This window comes from Anabrus simplex, chromosome 1 (assembly GCF_040414725.1).
Source record: "Anabrus simplex isolate iqAnaSimp1 chromosome 1, ASM4041472v1, whole genome shotgun sequence".
In the NCBI taxonomy this organism is placed as follows: domain Eukaryota; kingdom Metazoa; phylum Arthropoda; class Insecta; order Orthoptera; family Tettigoniidae; genus Anabrus; species Anabrus simplex.
Window position 1 is genome coordinate 1075120102 of NC_090265.1, and position 18389 is coordinate 1075138490.

Here is an 18389-nt window from a genome sequence, read left to right on the forward strand (position 1 = left end):
TCGGAAGTTACGTAACGTAATTTCCACCATAAAATAATGTGAAGCATCAAGAATTTATCAACGACTCATACAAAACGGACAGCAATTCTCATCATAAACATGACACCAACCTTGCGTTAGAGGCAATTTCCCTTACTCAATGTTGAGAAGGTCGTCAACATTCTCTGTGACCTCTGGAAAACAGCAAAAAGAATCGGAAGAATTTTCAACAGGACTCAGGATGATTATTTTCTCCTGGTGGCTAAAGGCAACTAGGCTTGAGGTTTGACGTGAATGTTGAATCCTCAGCACCTCCAGTTTTACGTGGAATCCAAACCACAAGAACGTGACTTTTCATTTCAGAAATCCCACATGTATTGGCCGGCATTCGAACCGCAGTCATCTTGGTGAGAACCTAATGGCAATGCCACTTGGTTCTCACGCCCTCTCGTCAGGTAACTAGTAGGCCCTACAGGACGAGAGATGACGTAGAGACAGGACTAAAATACCATCTAATACAAACCTAAACTGCAGATCATAACCGAGGATAAATTATATCCACTGACCATATTAACACACTTGCCTTGAATGTGTAGTATTAATTCGCTTCCGAGGTTAATATTACAACAGACGATTCGACTATTGTTACAAACAAACAAAACAAATGCATGGTAGTATGGCATTCCGAAATAATTAAATGACGTAAAATTAAAATACGGTGGCTGAAGCTATATTATTATTATTATTATTATTATTATTATTATTAGCGTCAAGAACTATTACTGTGTAAAATAGACACATTTCTTTATTGAGGTAGATAATGTGTCGTTGAACGATAGCTTATTATGTGGTTATTTAATTTATATTTATTTTACTATCCAGGACATTAGATTACTAAACTATTTGATTAACTAGGTAATAAAATGCATGAAAAAGAATGACAGGGGTAGACACAACGATGTGCAATTAAATGTGCCGCGAAGCCCAGAATTCGTGTTAACAGGTCACCATTCAGTTGCTAATTAGTAGATAATTGTACTGACTATGGGACTGGTGATGTTTTATCTGCTTACTCTCTTAGACATGCATACATTGCAGAGAAGTTGGAATATTTCATATAAGTTGAATTTTTAATTCTACTTTACAATTTTATTTTTTCATGTCAAAGTGTTTTGAATTTTCTTTAGATAAAAGTTGTACATAAAGCTGTACATAAATCAATATCAATAAACAAATCGTACTTATCAATTTACTGCTTGAGATCAATACTGTATATTCTAAATATCAATTACAAAGCTTTTTTATAAGAACCTGGAAAATGGTGTAAATCGGCCAGGCATTCCAGGCAAATTCCAAGGACTCGAACCTGACGCCCAGAGTGCTAATGGAAGCTTTCGGCCAATTTTTGGGATCGTTGATATTCTACATATTTCTAGCATTGGATCTGCCTATACGTAAAGCCCGTTCAGAAACTCGATATTACAGTAACTTGACAGAGTTGGATTCGTCCGCCACACAGTGCCTCGTCTGCAGGCGGAAGAACACTAATTCTGCTACTCTCGTAGACGTGATTGGGAGCACCTTATCAGCAACAATATCCTGTTAGTATCAGGCACTTCCCATCGAACTAGAGTTGGAGAACGATAATCTTATCTTCTAAGAAAGTTATTCAAATCGAACTGAAGGTCGTGCACTTCAGAGAGACTGGCCCATGAAGATGAACAAATAGATTCGAGAAGAGTATGGGTAGAACTAGGGGCAAGAGATCTCTATAGGTCGACGCCCCGAACAAATACATAGCATTTAAAAAATATAATAGAACTAGTTCGTAATTATTCTATTCTTAATAATTTATCGCAGCCAAAAAACAGCAACTGAATCGATGAGATGTATTTAACAGGAAAACATTCCACTTTCCGGTCATTTTGAAATATCAATTTTGTTCTTTAACCCAAAACATTCCTTCACATCTACCTTGTTAAAACTAACTATTAAAGTTTCAGTGGCATGCAGAAAGAAAATATTCCAGGAATGTTTTTTTTCTTTCTTTTTTTCCTTTTTGCACTGATAGTTAAATAGTTAAGATTTTTTCACCAGAGGTCTTTGTTCATAGATGTCTGATCTCTTGCTAAATAGGTGAAGTGATTATGACCATCGCCGTTTCGATCCTCTTATACTGCCTGCTCTATGCCACTAGTTTATTACAATTTGTCACCGAGACTAATGTACCTCTTTACACAATATCTACATTAAATACCATATAAAATGATTTCAAAACAAACTGAGATAAAATTTAACTAAAAACATAAATATATTATAATTAAACATTACACCACATTATATTTAATGAAACACCTGAGCATAACAAGAACATTTTGAGCTGAGCAAACGGTATGTAAATTATTTATCACTCATTTGCAAAAAGCATTGAGCACCATGAAGGAGTTTCTTTTGCTGCTGTACTCTGCATGCAGTTACATCTCAAACAGATAGTGAAATGATTAGCGTAGTGATGTGATTAGTTGAACGGTTTTGTCAACGGAGGCCGCGAACTTGTTGCAATCCGTGGCCTACGTAAAGGCTCGAAAAGACTAACCGTACGCAGTGGAACGCTGCTTCAGGCTGTGGAAAGCTCGTCGACCACTGGATATGCCTCTACGACGTAATAAAAGAAATTTCGCCCAGTTATCAGAGTTTAAAAAGGTATGCATTATTGGAATGGGTGAGGCAAGATGGTCCTATCAATGAATCACCCGTCATCTAGACCGTTCTAACCAGACTGTTTGGGCCAATGGATGCGAAAAGGCATGCAGACATGGCAAATGGGCTTAGGAAGCCCACCAGGAGGAACGATCGTCTGATCCTTCGACAAGCACGGCAAGATCCGACTGGTACGATGTCCACCATCCTGGCACATGTAGCACCTTCGTTACAGGTCTCTGTGCCTGGCCGAACCATTTCTAGGCGCGCTTGGCTGAAGGAAATTCCTTCTTACTGTGTCCATGCCGTGTTTTACCACTGACATTCACCCACCCACCGTTGCAATAAATAAATAAATAAAGTAAACTCGTGTCCTCATAACAAGGTGGTGCAGATCTTTTCAGGCACCCCCCCCCCCCCCCCATGGAGGTGAGCAGCATGTACCATTTTAAACACACACCAGCCCTGATGCCATTCTTAGATTTCTGTCAGTACAGGAAATCGAATCGAACCCGGGTCTCTGAGGACGGCAGCTAATAACGCCAACCGCTGCGCTACGGAGACGGGCAGTACTGCAGTGGTGACAATGAACTCATAGATCTAAATGGGTTTGCAATAGAGAACTGTGTTGATGGACGAGAATGAGACAATATTGCATATCTATATATGAGCATGGTTAAAAGGGATTTGATAGAATCTGAGGATGTTCTTGTAGAACGAAACATGTCATTCTGTCTTTTACATGTATGCTATAGTGTTATAAGTGTTCCACTTCGTGTTTCAACACTGGAAAAGAATTACAAGCGATATTAACCGAGTCGACACTGAAACAGAATGGCTCTTTTTCTTAACAAAATACTCAGTTAATACATGTAATGGCTATGGTATGAGCTGTTGAATTCGTCCATGATGTTAAGCATTTCCTTCTTTTCTAGACGCGGAGTTAGCAGAATTCATGCGCAGAGAATAGGAATGGGGGAAATACCTTCGAATCAAAACTAAGAAGGTAAGTACGTTGAAGTTCAAATCCTTGAAGTAGCCTTCCGTACTTTTTCACTTCAACTCCAGGATGGTAAACGGCCGCTACATTTCCAATCTCAGCCTGAACTAATTAATCCTGTATTCCCCAGAAGACATATCACACCCACAAAGGTCATGAGTCCACCTTCAAATACATTACGTTTATAGAGCTATTAACCACAATGTCTCAAGAGCAACATAATTTCGCAACTATAATAAACAAAGAAGAAAAACGGGGTGAAGCAGCCCATTAGGGACTTTGCCTACCTAGACAACCGCTCACCATCTAGACAGGTTCCAGATACTGGAGTGTTACATGGTCTATGTAGCGACATCCGCAGCCGTATTGCTTGGCTTTCTTGACCAAGTCCGCTACATCCCGTATCAGACAGCTTTCCAGCTGGCCCCACCTTAAAACCTTCGGTCGAGAGTTAAAACACAGTATCAGAACTGGCCGGGAGCCCAACACGAGACCTCCGGGTAAGAATGGTGGTCGGCGTGGGGTGGTGGTGATTATTGCTTTAAGGCGAAGTACAACCTCCAGGTAAGAGGCAGACACGCTGTCCCTATACTACGGGCCCGGCTGAAGCAACTACAATATGAAATTATTTTCTCGACAAGAGATTTTATCTTGTTGCTACCTCTTTAAGGTCGCAGTAAAAATGACAATTTTTCTGCAATGGTGGAACAGGAGAAAGCTAGGACTGAGAGGATAACGCCCATGTCCTTTATTAAGGTCCGGCATTTGCCTGGTGTAAAATTGGGAAACCACGACAGAGCAATCAACGGTGTAGGCCTATTTCGAACAAGCTTAGAGGTAACCGAAACAGACAACGTGACCTTAGAATGTAGGCATACAACTTATTATAGGAGGCTTCAAAAGAAGGAACACTGCAAATAGAACGAAGTTCAGTACCTTTCATATTGAAGCTGGGTTCTTGTTTACTGAAAACCCCATGAAGGGCACAATGTACACCAAGTATCGCCCAGCTTCTGTGGTATGAACGATACCAGCTCGTCAAGCCTCGTTACTACTTCATCGAATAAAATAATATTTCTCTACAACAGTCTCATCAAAGATCTATCTTCACCTCGATCCTGCAACAGCGCCGAGTATAAAAGATGAACGTCTCAACAAACAACGCGGTTGTTATTGTTATTAAAATAATATATATCATATAATAATAATAAATACTATTTCATTTCTACGTGAGAGAACACTCGCTGTTCATCGCACAACGCGCACTCTTCAGGTCGCAGGTAGGTAATGAGAACGAGGGGAGATGTTAATTTCACACTACACTACCCCAGACACAGGAAAAGCTGCAGGGGGGAAATATCGGACTATATCTAGGTTAAAGCAGGCAGCACTAAATTCTACACGAAGAAATCGCACAGTAAAGATGAAGTCACAGCAGCAGACAAAGTGATGCCCTGATGAAATTAAACACATAGAAAACAACAAGCCAAAGAAGATAATATTTAGTAGCTTACAGCAATACGGCTCGGGTCCGAGCTCGGTTCGTTTTTGAGGGATGAGGTGAAAAGAGTGGGCTACACCGACATCCCCGTAGCCCCCTTCCTACCTCTTAGGACTCTAATCGTATCACTGTCTTCCCTAACGTTTCCCTCTTATTACAAGTCTGAGAATACTGAAGCTGTGTCATAGTCAACCAGGGAGGCTCAAGCTATCTTTTCTTGACCATACAGCCGTACGACCCATGGAATTAGACAAACGTAAACAAGCAATTTAAAAACAAGAAAGTTTGGCTATCAAAATATTCAACGGCGTTAATTTGTTTCTATAATAAACCGTAAAAAGGGCCCATCAACTGTTTGTGTCAAGAAGTATACTGCTCTGACATTTGCCTGATGTGGAACTTGGAAACAAGAGAAACCGATTTTCAATGCCGCCGACGGTGAGAGTTCTAACTGACAATCTCCCGAAAGTAAGTTTGTAGCCATACGACCTGTACCATGTAGCTAAAGCCCTTAACTGACTACTATCTACCTATGTTATATTCACCTAAGTCAATTCGATCCAGGACGCATAGTCTTCTAGTTTACTTGATACTATTCTATGGAGAAACCTCGGCAGAACATCATACAGAGACATTTTTTTAATCTATTCAGGGGATTGTCGTTCGCCCGGTCGCCCGCGCTGTGAACCTGTCTCCCGCCAAGCAGTTTGCCGTGATGCGCTTCACGGCGCCACAAGTTCCCCTCCTTTGCAGTCTGCGTAAAGTTCAGTGTAGTCAAGTGTTCCGGTGTCTAGTGCTCAGTATGTTGTCCCAATGCCATTTTCATTACGTTAGTGTGTAGGTCTATATATACATAATACCTTCACGAAGTAGGCCTACAGGAAATCTTGTGCGAAAACACTATGACTCAGTACCGGAGGAGCGCTGGCCGCATTACGGCAAAGTGCTTGGCGGGAGACAGGCTCGCAGCGCAGGCGACCGGGCGAGCGGTAATGCCCTGAACAGATAAAACGAAAGGTCCCTGTAGATAGCAGAGGCTATGCGATATAATGTCGTATGTGCCAATGTGCTATAGTATACTGGTAATTCGGTCTTACAGGCAAAATTGTATAAAAGAAACTGACGGAAATCTCCCAAGTGCTAGCATGCTTATACGCATTGTTTATTATCTAGCGTGACGTCATAGCATCTTTCCAGCATTTCAGCACGCAGTGATGAGACTAATTCCTTGCGACGTATGAACTTCCTCGTCAATGACTGAGTACTATACGGTACATTACTTATACTTTTGTGGGTTTATTTATTGTTTGCTCGGTTTCTTACTTGAAAATTGTAACACATAGTTGAATTTTAGCACGAACCGTCACTGCACAGATTTAACACATTTCAGATTCACTCGAAGTAAACTACCGTACGCATTCGTAATACGGTGAGTAGCACTGATGTAAATAGCCACAGCGTGTAGACCGTATGAAATTTTTGCAAAGAGTACTCACCAGTCAGTACTACAGCAACAGAAGCTTGTACAAGGGAGAAATACTCCAATCTGCAAGTAATATGTAATTAAGTCAGACGGATGCGAGCAATTTCCTTGCCCTCTCTGGATAATGAACGGTACCATTTCACACTCCCACATGTCCACATGTGGTCCATCTATCACACACCCACGCCAACAAGGGCGGCACATACAGTAGCTTGCACAAGCCAATCAATCAACTCAACACTATCACAAACTACGCCCTAATTTTCTTAGATAGCCTACTAGATTGCACTAGACTGTTTACAGATATTTTTGAGTGGAAGAAGTGCTTGGAGGAGAATAGTTGGGGAAGAAATTAGTGAAGTCTTCCTGAGGACTAACGGTAACTGGGACTTTTTTTATTAACTGCATGTTTCGTGGATGTAGACGCAAGCATACCGTCCGAAATGAGGAAGCGATTTATCGCATACGACCCATCACATCCGATACAGTATGTATACTTGTTTCCAACTACGATCAGTATATCACAAGCAAATTAGTATTCCAAATGTCCGGCTGAGTGGTTAGCGTGTTGGACTTTGGACCAAACTATGCCGGGTTCGATTCCCGGCCGGGTCGGAGATTTTAACTTACATTAGTTAATTCGTCTGACTCAGGGGCTGGGGTTTGTGATGTCTTCAACATTAGAAATCAGCTAAGTAGGGCCCCATCCTCATTGGCCATCTACTAGAGAAAAGCCTGCACCAGGACTCTCCGGAAGCCATACGCTACTACTATTATTATTATTATTATTATTATTATTACCGCCTCTGTCGTGTAGTGGTTAGTGTGATTAGCTGCCACACCCGGAGGCTCTCCCACGAAATTTGAAAAGTGGTACGAGGGCTGGAACGGGGTCCGCTTAGACTTGGGAGGTCAACTGAATAGATAGGGGTTCGATAGGTTGCTATATTTCTAGAAAATAGATCACTCAAAAAATTAGAGTACGCGAAGGTTTATCTGACCCTGTAATAATTACAGCAAGAGGGGAATTAGTCAAGGCAGTATTATTGGACCTTTATGTTTTCTTATAATATAAATGATATGAATAAAGAAGTGGAATCCGAGATACGGCTTCCTGTGGATGATGTTATTCCATATAGAGTAACAAATAAGTTACAAGATTGTGAGAAACTCCAAAATGACCTAATGTTGTGAGATGGACAATAAGCAATGGTATGATGAAAAACGGGATTAAAAGTCAGGTTGTGGGTTTCAGAAACAGGAAAAGTCCTCTCAGTTTTAATTACTGCGTTGATGGGGGTGAAAGTTCTTTTTTGGGGATTATTGTAAGTACCTATGTGTTAATATAAGGAAAGATCTTCATTGGGGTAATCACATAAATGGTATTGTAAATAAAAGGTGCAGCCCTCTGCACATGGTTATGAGGGTGTTTAGGAGTTGTAGTAAGGATGTAAAGGAGAGGGCATACAAGTCTCTGGTAAGACCCCAAATAGAGTATGGTTTCAGTGTATGGGACCTTTACCAGGATTACTTGATTCAAGAACTGGAAACAATCCAAAGAAAAGCAGCTCGATTTGTTCTGGGTGATTTCCGACAAAAGAGTAGCGTTACAAAAATGTTGCAAAGTTTGGGCTGGGAAGAATTGAGAGAAAGAAGAAGAGCTGCTCGACTAAGAGGTATGTTCCGAGCTGTCAGCGGAGAGATGGCGTGGAATGAAATTAGTAAACGAATAAGTTTGAGTGGTGTCTTTAAAAGTACGAAAGATCACAATATGAAGGTAAAGTTGGAATTCAAGAGGACAAATTGGAACAAATATTCATTTATAGGAAAGGGAGTTAGGGATTGGAATAACTTACCAAGGGAGATGTTCAATACATTTCCAATTTCGTTGAAATCATTCAAGAAAAGGCTAGAAAAACAACAAATAGGGAATCTGCCACCTAGGTGACTGCTCTAAATGCAGATCACTAGTGATTGATTGCATTGATTGCATTGATTGCATGCCATTATTCAGCACTTATAGAGTGGTATTTTATTATTTTAGATGTCGGGAAGGAAAAAATTGGGATTCGGTGGTAAGGTAAGCAGCAGTTTTCAGTTGTCAAAAACAAAGAAATGTGGAGCTCTAAGGCATCTTGGACATTGGAAATGCCACAAACAACTGTAGTACCGAGCGTTCGAACCGCAATGACGGCAGCTCCGAAGATGGTTTTCCGTGTTTTCCCATTTTCACACCAGGCAAATTCTGGGGCTGTCACTTCCGTCACACTCCTAGCCCTTTCCTAGCTCATCGTCGCCGTAAGAGTTATCCATGTCGGAGCGACGAAACGCAAATTACAAGGGAAAAGAAAAGGAAACAACTGTAGAGAGATTTAAAGCTGCACACTGCAAAAAAAAAAAAAACCAGTTAAATATAACAAATTATCCACCCACACTCACTAAATGGAGGATCAGATTAATTCTGGAAGTGATTCAGATGGCAATGAAGAAGCAGAGTGCCTTTATTGTTATGGTTATTTTGGGGAGGATGAAGAAGAATAAGAACCGTGGATACTCTCTTCAACGTGCTGCAAATAGTCTCACACACTGTGTTTGGATGCAGAGACAGATCGTTTCGTTTGTGAGTTCTGCACACACTAAGAAATTAAAACGACTGTTATTTTATGTGTTACAGTATCTCATGTTTTATTTCGAAGCAGAGTGCTGAACTTACTCATTGTGTGCACATTCATATACAGTTTCTTTTCTTTTTTCTTTTTTTGTTACAGAGTACGGCAGAGACTAGGAAACTATATGGAAGGACTGTTTAATTCGTTACCGTGTTCCTTTTTTGAATTTTTGTATTATATAATATCATGATTTCATTACTTTGTCATAATAAGTTCTTAATAGTATAATATTCATTAGATCTATTACAAATAAGAACATCGAGATTTGTCACCTCCCCATTTTACGAATCCCAGTTGTCTAATAGGAGGAAATAGCACTTTTAAAATTAACACTAATCTCTGAGTGTTTTACCACATTAAGAATATATTTTTAATATGCAAAATATATTAACTGATGTTTTACATTGATGGTAAATTCAGAAGTGCTCTGTGACATATTATGGTTGATATGAGTACTATAAAAAACCTCCACATATTTGGTGACTTTACGTGTAACAATAATTAAATGGCGTAAGAATAAAGGTGTTTTTTTTTTTTGCTAGGGGTTTTACGTCGCACCGACACAGATAGGTCTTATGGCGACTAAGAATAAAGTTATTCCAAAGTAAAATTTATTCATGACTTCCTAACAAAAACATACATACAGCGTATTGCTGAAAATTTAGATTTAAGTTAATTGCAGTATGTTTTACACGAAAATGCCTGAAATAAAAATATGTAAGTAGATGACAAACAAATGAATACTTTCGACCATGAATATTAGTTACAGTTCTTACCATTTTGACAGTACGTCCAACGTTTCTTTTAACAATATGTACGTTGACTGATTTGTATAATTTTTTCTGAAATAATGTTATTTTATATTCCACATATAAATATCTAATATTTTCCATAGCAAGTCACCTGACATCAAGAATTTGGCGGGAATTACCCATGACCGAAGTTTAGAAATATGTTTCAAGAAAGAGCTGCTTACGGTTCTCTGACAAACCTGTCTTTGCAGATAACTGAAACAAAAATGGGTCAAGAATTGGGTCTCCTGTAAATTCTAGTAATTTGAGGGACAAGGTATGTCATGAACATCATTATAAGGTTAAACTGTGCCGATATCTTTTATTTTTATTTTGAATATAAATTCGATTTTTACTTCCTGATACACGTCATTTTTTAATTTCACGCCTGGTACACTCGCAAAATGAAACAGCAATAGCGTTATACATGCAATGATAATTGTGAGATCACCAAAAGTCAAATATTTTTACACTGTTTTTATAAACACATACCGGGTGAGTCAGTCGCGCCTGGCGTTTCTGCTTTTAGGCATTCCAACAAACGTCACTGGGGTGATGGTCGATTTTCCTTTGCCGAATACCAAGCTACAGTCGTCTTTAAAGCACTTACTGCGTCATCACTACACGACTTTTACAAAAACATGTTTGCGACAGGTATTTACGCAATGCATCAAACTGTCATACGGTTATGTAAAATGTACGTGCTAATTATAAGCTTTCGATTGGTTGTGAAATTATCGCTAAAAGCGATGGCATACTGATAGAAAACGTGTGTGAGTTTGTGAAGCGGGGCGTAGTTTTACACCAAGTAAGCTTTCAGATGAACTGGAGTCAACAGTCACCGTGGTGTAGTGGACTAACCACAGATGTGTTGGCGCATGTTGCGTTGGTAGGTGCGTTCGAATCCCATGAACGATAAATATGTTTATTCACATTTTAAACTCTGAGGATCAAATAAGACGATATTCGTGCCACATTCGACCAATAGCATGCATGTTGAATGTTTACTGGCCCTACACTTGGTGTAGCTAGCAGTCCTGGTCACTTCTAACATTATGTATTCAACATATAAGTATGTTGACATGCTCCTCATCTACGATGAAGCAAGACAGGAAGCACAGCGTATGTACCAGGAAAGATTCCCACACAGACAACAACCAAACGCAAATACGTTTAGGAGGGTGGAGGGACGTTTGCGTATAACTTCGTCACTTTCCCAAACAGCTCCTGTTAGAGAGGCACCAGTTACGTCCGGTAAAACAGCTGAGATGGTTTTGGACATTTTCCGAGAGAATCCTCATACGAGTACCCGGACAGTAGCACAAAAGGCCAACATCAGCCAGTCGTCTGTTGTAAGATATTGTATTCCAGTTTTTCGTCCGTATCACCTGCAACTAGATCAAGAACTCCACGGACGAGATTTCGAAACTCGTGTTGATTTCTGTGCGTGGGTACTGATCCAGCGTTTGTATCTCTCATTTTATTTTCGTACTAGACACGATTTCATAATAATGGCTCTGTGAATCGTCATAATATGCACTACTGGAGTGTTCAAAATCCCCACTGGGTAAGGCAGGCAGCATTTCAGGCACGATGGGGAGTAAATGTCTGGTGTGGTACACTGGGTGATCACCTAATAGGACCACATTTCTTTGAGGATCATTCGACAGGAGGCCGATACCTACAGTTTCTTCAAGACTTCCATAGCTGCTAGAGGATGTGCCCCTGGGTGAGCGTGTAACCATATGGTATCAACACGACGGAGCTCCCCCTCACATGTCAGCAGATTTTCCCAACTGCCTGAATGTTACACATCCCGGTCGATGGATAGGAAGGGGAGGACCTGTCACCTGACCTGCTAGATCGCCCGATTTGACGCCACTGGACTTCTTCCTATGGGGCTATGTAGAATGTAGTGTGTACGCTCAGCAGCCGGAAAATCCTGAAAGCATTCGAAACCTTATTACGGAAGCCTGTGAATCCATAACACCGACAATGCTAGAAAGAGCCCGAATGGCAGTTCAACGGCGCGGCGTGCTGAAACGTGAAATAAAAAAAATAAAAATATAAAAATATAACCCACGACGTGAGGGCATTTGGATACATTGGCTCTGTGGATGATTCTCGAAGTACAAAATGCGAATAAAATTCACAGGCTGAAGTGGGGTTCGAGCCCACCTATCAAACACAGCTGTATTAAAAGCACCGCACTTAACCTATGGCACCATGGCGACTCCAGCGAGTAGGTTTCCAGAAAGCCTACTAGATGGACTACTACTTCCGCTTCACAAATGCACACACGTTTTCTATCAGTATGCCATTGCTTTTAGCATTCATTTCATACCCTACTGAAAACTCATAATTGGCACGCACTTTTTACATAACCGTATGACAGTTTGATGCATTGTGTAAATACCTGTCGCATACCGTACATGTTTTTGCAAAGGTAATGGTGCAGTGAGTGATCAAAGGTGATTGTTGCTTGGCATACGGTAAGGAGAATAGACAATAAGGACACCAGCGACGTTCGGTGGGATGCATAACAGCATAAAACGTCAGGTGCGGCTGACTCACCCTGTATATAGGCAAAAGAGACCATGAGATAATTATAATAATAATGAAGTACAGTATTATCTTTCTTCAGCTAATAATTAATTTCGTGTAGCTATTTCTAGCCGGGTGCAGCCCTTGTAAGGCAGACCCTCCGATGAAGGTGGGCGGTATCTGTAGGTAACTGCGTGTTATTGTGGTGGAGGATAGTGTTATGTGTGGTGTGTGAGTTGCAGGGATGTTGGGGACAGCACAAACACCCAGCCCCCGAGCTACTGGAATTAACCAATGAAGGTGAAAATCCCCAACCCGACCGGGAATCGAACCCGGGACTCTCTGAACCGAAGGCCAGTACGCTAACCATTCAGCCAACGAGTCGGACTTTCTTCAGCTTATCCTAATTATTACTAGTGTCGCTGGAACCACCCAGGGGTTTAAGACCGAATGTCTTTCCTTACGCCACGTGTTTCGTGAGACGAAAATCTGGACCCAGTATCGTTTGGGGTTCGAACCTCAGACTTCTGTGTAGGACGCCCGTAGCTAAGCCACTGAGCTAATCACGCCCCGCACAATGAGTCAATGGGATCTCTTTCTAAAAATAAAATTCTTCAGTCTAGTCCAGGGCAATGAAACCACTACACTAATGTATTGAAATCGGACGAGTTGGCCGTGCGGTTAAGGGCGCGTGGCTGTGAGTTTGCATCCGGTGGTGGTGGCGGTGGTGATTATTGTTTTAAGAGGAAGTACAACTAGGCAACCATCCTCTATATAAAACTAATCAGAGAGAAAAAAATGGAAGGGGTCCGACACTTCGAAAAATGAAGATATCGGTCAAAGGAAGACAAAGGCCATGAAGGGCGTGAAAATGAAAGACTCCCTAGCCCTCGCAAACCTAATAGCGTCGGGGCCAGAAAAGAACAAGAGTTGACCAAGGAGATAGTGGGTGCGAATCCCACTGTCGGCAGCCCTAAATGTGGTTTTCCGTGGTTTCCCATTTTGACACCATGCAAATGCTGGGGCTGTACCTTAATTACGGCCACGGCCGCTTCCTTCCCATTCCTAGCCCTTTCCCATCTCATCGTCGCCATAAGACCTATCTGTGTCGGTGCAACGTAAAACAAATAGCAAACAAAAAAAGTCTTGAAAGGGGAGAGTATCAAAGTAAGGTGAACTTGTGACACTTGCCGTCTCCAAGTAGCACTCCATAACAACGACCTGAGCACGCCCTTATGTCCTCAATAAAACCCTTCTGGACACACTGCCTTTGAAGTGCAAACTGGCAGACCGTGAACAGGAATCAATGCTCCGTTGTTTGTGAGCTGCTGCGAAAGGGAGACCGACACAGTGAGTTATACATCGCCTTCTGTCTCTTTTTCGAGAACCAGTTCGTCACTGGGTGTACACACTGGTATAACTATCCCAAATACACGCCTCGAATCAATGCGAAGGCTGACTAACAATTGTAAAATAATTCTAGAAACTAAGGTTCAAATTGCTGTGAAATGGGAATTCTTATCTGAGACAGTATCTCAAACACGATTAAAACATATCTGCAAAGACTTTTTTTTAACGCCAATTTTCCAATTTTTACCGACGAGCGGAGCATCCAGGCCCAATTTAGGACTTAGTTTATGACTATCCTACTGTTACGCCACGCCGGTCTTAATGACAATTCTACCCAACGTCGCTAGGATTCGAACCTGGGATACACCAATGACCCTCCCCCCCCCCGGACACTCGCCGAGAAGAGACTTGTTATGTTATGGTGTGGAAATGTTTATTAAACAACTGCTATACGTATTATTAACTGTAGTACTATCATGCTACACAACGTAACAAAGCAGGCGGTTCTACCTGTCACCATGAATCACAGACCGTACATCTTTACGTGGAATCCTAACCACATAGATGTGGATTCTGTAGATGCATTAGCGAGATACTATACAAGTAGCCACATGGTATATGGATTCCTAAATGTCAAATGGCTCGATCGGGATCGGGCTGAGTAGCTCAGACGTCAGAGTACTGGCTTTCTGAGCCGAATTTGGCGGGGTTCCATCCCGGCTAACAAGAGGAAACCACTGCTACGGGCACATCGATTTCGTTCAAACTTTGGGAGATTGATCAGCGTCAAAAATAAACAGATACGTGCTCGAGGGTTTGGCCCTTTACATGTATCAGTCTGCATATCTGCTGGCAATTTAGGTATTAGTACTCGTAACACCTCTGGTCTAGAGGTCAGCCTCGAGTGTCTCAGATTCGAGGCGCACCAACGCCTCGCTTTTCTTTTACCAGTTTTTCCTTTGTGCATGCAGGCAAGGAAATGCCTACATTAATGTAAGCTGTATCAAAAACTCCGTTACTATCGCCACATCTTGACAACAAAATCAACGTTTTTGTATTATTTTTATGACCACTGTTGGATTTTTGATAGGAGATGGAGAGAGGGATTATTTAAGTTGTATAACAAAAAAATCAGCCTCGGACGATGGCAAATGTGTTTGTGTTGCAATGCAGTTTGTATTTAATTAGAACACTTCTTAACAGTATGTCTACACGGATAAAGAAAAAACCAGATATAAAATTAATGAAAAATACAAATAAATGAAAAGGGGAGAAAAAAATTAAAAATTAGGCAGTAGGGCGCCTGGACGACGATTAATCTCACCATTCATGTTTACAAGATTCCATCATCAACACTCATCGCTATGGGTAGTTATAATTGGTACAATAAATACTATTTACTGCGGTATTATTCTACTTTTTGCTGTTTGCTTTACGTCGCACCGACACCGATAGGTCTTATGGCAACGATGGGACAGGAAAGGGCTGGGAGTGGGAAGAAAGCTGCCGTGGCCTTAATTAAGGCACAGCCCCAGCATTTGCCTGGTGTGAAAATGGGAAACCACGGAAAACCATCTTCAGGGCTGCCGACAGTGGGGTTCGAACCCACTATCTCCCGATTACTGGATACTGGCCGCACTTAAGCGACTGCAGCTATCGAGCTAGGTACGCGGTGGTATCATTCGACATTGTACTAATGCCTCTCAGTCACTTCGTGAACGTTCCTTATTAGGGTGTTGAAAACTCATTGGAACTCAATAAGCCAAGATACATAAAAAAAAAAAAAAACTGAAAATGTCTTGTGTCTTAATAATATTAACAAAGAGCTTATTCATTTCATCATATTGTTAATCAAGCCTGAGCAGGTTATGAATTCTATACATTTCTCTTTTCATCATTTCTGTGCCAACCATATCTGTTCATCGTAGAGAGAGGAACGCCTTCATTTAAAGAATAACATCTCAACTTGTGTACAGTTGTGAACGCTTCCCTCGAGCTATAAACTCCTTGTTCAAACCGATACTCGTCAGCCAGTCCACAGCCGTTTCTAGTAAAATACAGTAATAACAATAAGAGCGCCGGGTATTGCACGTTCCTCGCGTATGCAGTATTAATTTATCGGACTTAATTTTAATGAGTAAAAAAATATATAATATAATTCACCTCTCATGCGGATGCAAACACTGTGGATACCCATAAAAACATTACATTTATAGCTTCAATTGTCTATGAGAAAAGTGTATCTGAAAGGAATTTATTATTATTATTATTATTATTATTATTATTATTATTATTATTATTATTATTATTGCCATCTTCCTGACCTTTTCCACATTCTTCAGAGTAGACAATTGTTGATTTGGCCCAGTTTTATGGCCGGATACCCTACCCGAAACCAACCCTATGTGGAGGGATGTACGTATTCACTGTTTCGTGTTTCTGTTGTGGTTAGTACTGTGGTGTGTGTATGTACAGCAGATGAAGATAAGGGTATTAAGACGAGCACAAACACCTCGTCTCCAGGTCAAAGGAATTAATCATACGCAGTTAAAATCCCTGACCCGGCCGGGAATCGAACCCGGGGCCCTTTGAGCGGAAGGCCAGTATGCTGACCAGTCAAGAAGCCGGATAATAATAATAATAATAATAATAATAATAATAATAATAATAATAATAACAATAATAATAATAATAATAATAATAATAATAATAATAATAATAATAATAATAATAATAAACTCCCTGTTAGTTGGTATTATCAAATATTTTCACTTACCTTGCTGCAATGAAGAAAGTTTCGACGTTAATCCCAGCGACTCAGTCACAGCTTGAAACAAGAAGATTATATTTCAGGAACAAAACCAAGTCGCTGATCTAGAAGCACAATACTTAACACACAGTATCAAGTTTCGACGATTTATCATCAGGCAGCGGCTTTACCGAATGGTTATCTGTAAAGTGAATGGAGAAACAAACATCGATGTGGGGGCGACACTGTCGCTGCCTTCTCTCACAGGCGACTATGGTTCGAATCTCAGCCAATGAATGCGGGATTCCTGAAATGAAAAAGCTCCGCGGTTAGTGAAACTCGAGGTCCCGTGATAATAAACACTGTATCAACAGTCTCGTAAAATTACAAGCTTGCTTACTTGTTTGACACATGCATGTTAATCGATCAAATGCAAAAAATAGTGCATACTACAAAGGCAACGTAGCAGATACTGACAACTATAAAGTTGTTTTTTTTTTCCTACAAGTTGTTCAACGTCGCACGGACACGGATATGTCTTACGGCAACGAGGGGACAGGAAAGGGTTAGGAGTGGGAAGGAAACGGCCATGGCCTTAATTAAGGTAGGGAAAAGGTACCTAACTTGGTGATATTTTCAGTTGATGCCTGTTTTAAGGCACATACTGAACCCATGACCTTTGTGCCCTAAGAACATTATGCATAAATCGACAATCATTTAAAAGTTGGATTCTTGATAGCATGGATTTGACACGTGACGAGGGGGTGATTACCTTCGGTCCCACGCTCTGGGGTACGTGACGTCAGCCACACGTGTCAACGGCGGAAGAATCTCAAGTCATATTTGTGAACTATTTCAAAGCGCGTGTACATGGCGTGAACCAAGCCAAGTCAAAAAAATATAGTGCCTATCAAAGGGGGTCAATCATCTCACAAATCGAACCCGTAAAAGTTTTAAATGTCCATGAACACTACCGCCAGAAATATAGCAAGCATGTAGTCACTTTCAAAACTCTTGAAATTACAGTTTAGGTAAGTCAGAAAATTTATAGAAATTTTCTTGGCGGCAAAGGGAGATATCCGAAGAGAGGGGGTAACTGCTATAAATATGAAGGGACGCCATGACGAAGCCTCCTTCTCCGGCATTTGTGATACAAAGCGGACGAAAAATTGTTGAGCTGCTCTGCGAAATCAAACCAACGAAAGTAGACTGAGTTCAACTGCAGCTTTCAGCCAGTGTGGCTAGGTCTTGTCTCCATGAGGAGATAGTTTTCTTGAGTGAAATAATTGTATCAGATAGGACGGTCAAAGTACTGAATAAATTCTAATGTGATTAAGTAATTCGTGTGCGGATATAATTATAGTCCATCGTGTGCGCTCAGCAAACAAGTGAAGGGTATTTTCTTTCTTTTTATGCTTTATTCCAGGAAACCTGAAGAAACATAATGGTTTGTAAAGCCATGAATGTAAAAATGGCTAAATAAAATGCCAGGGTCGCAGGTGAGCCCTATGACTACATGAGGTAGGTGACTTTCCATCTTACTACCTCTTATATCTTGTCTCATGATCTCTAAAAGTGTATTTTAATGGGGATATACGACGCAGTGGTCACCCCTACTAAGTT

The 18389-nt window shown here is 40.9% G+C and overlaps 1 protein-coding gene across 4 annotated transcripts in view; it reads right to left on the bottom strand.

Annotated features, from left to right (window-relative positions):
- Window positions 1-18389, bottom strand: part of Csk (C-terminal Src kinase) — a 664783-nt gene that overhangs the window by 204625 nt on the left and 441769 nt on the right. For 2 of the 4 annotated variants that reach the window (XM_068225400.1, XM_068225399.1), the window contains exon 3: window positions 16794-16844. The exons of the other annotated variants lie outside the window; for them this stretch is intronic. The gene's annotated coding sequence lies outside the window, so the exon portion shown is untranslated. The remainder of the gene's footprint in view (window positions 1-16793; window positions 16845-18389) is intronic. 4 annotated transcript variants of the gene reach the window in all.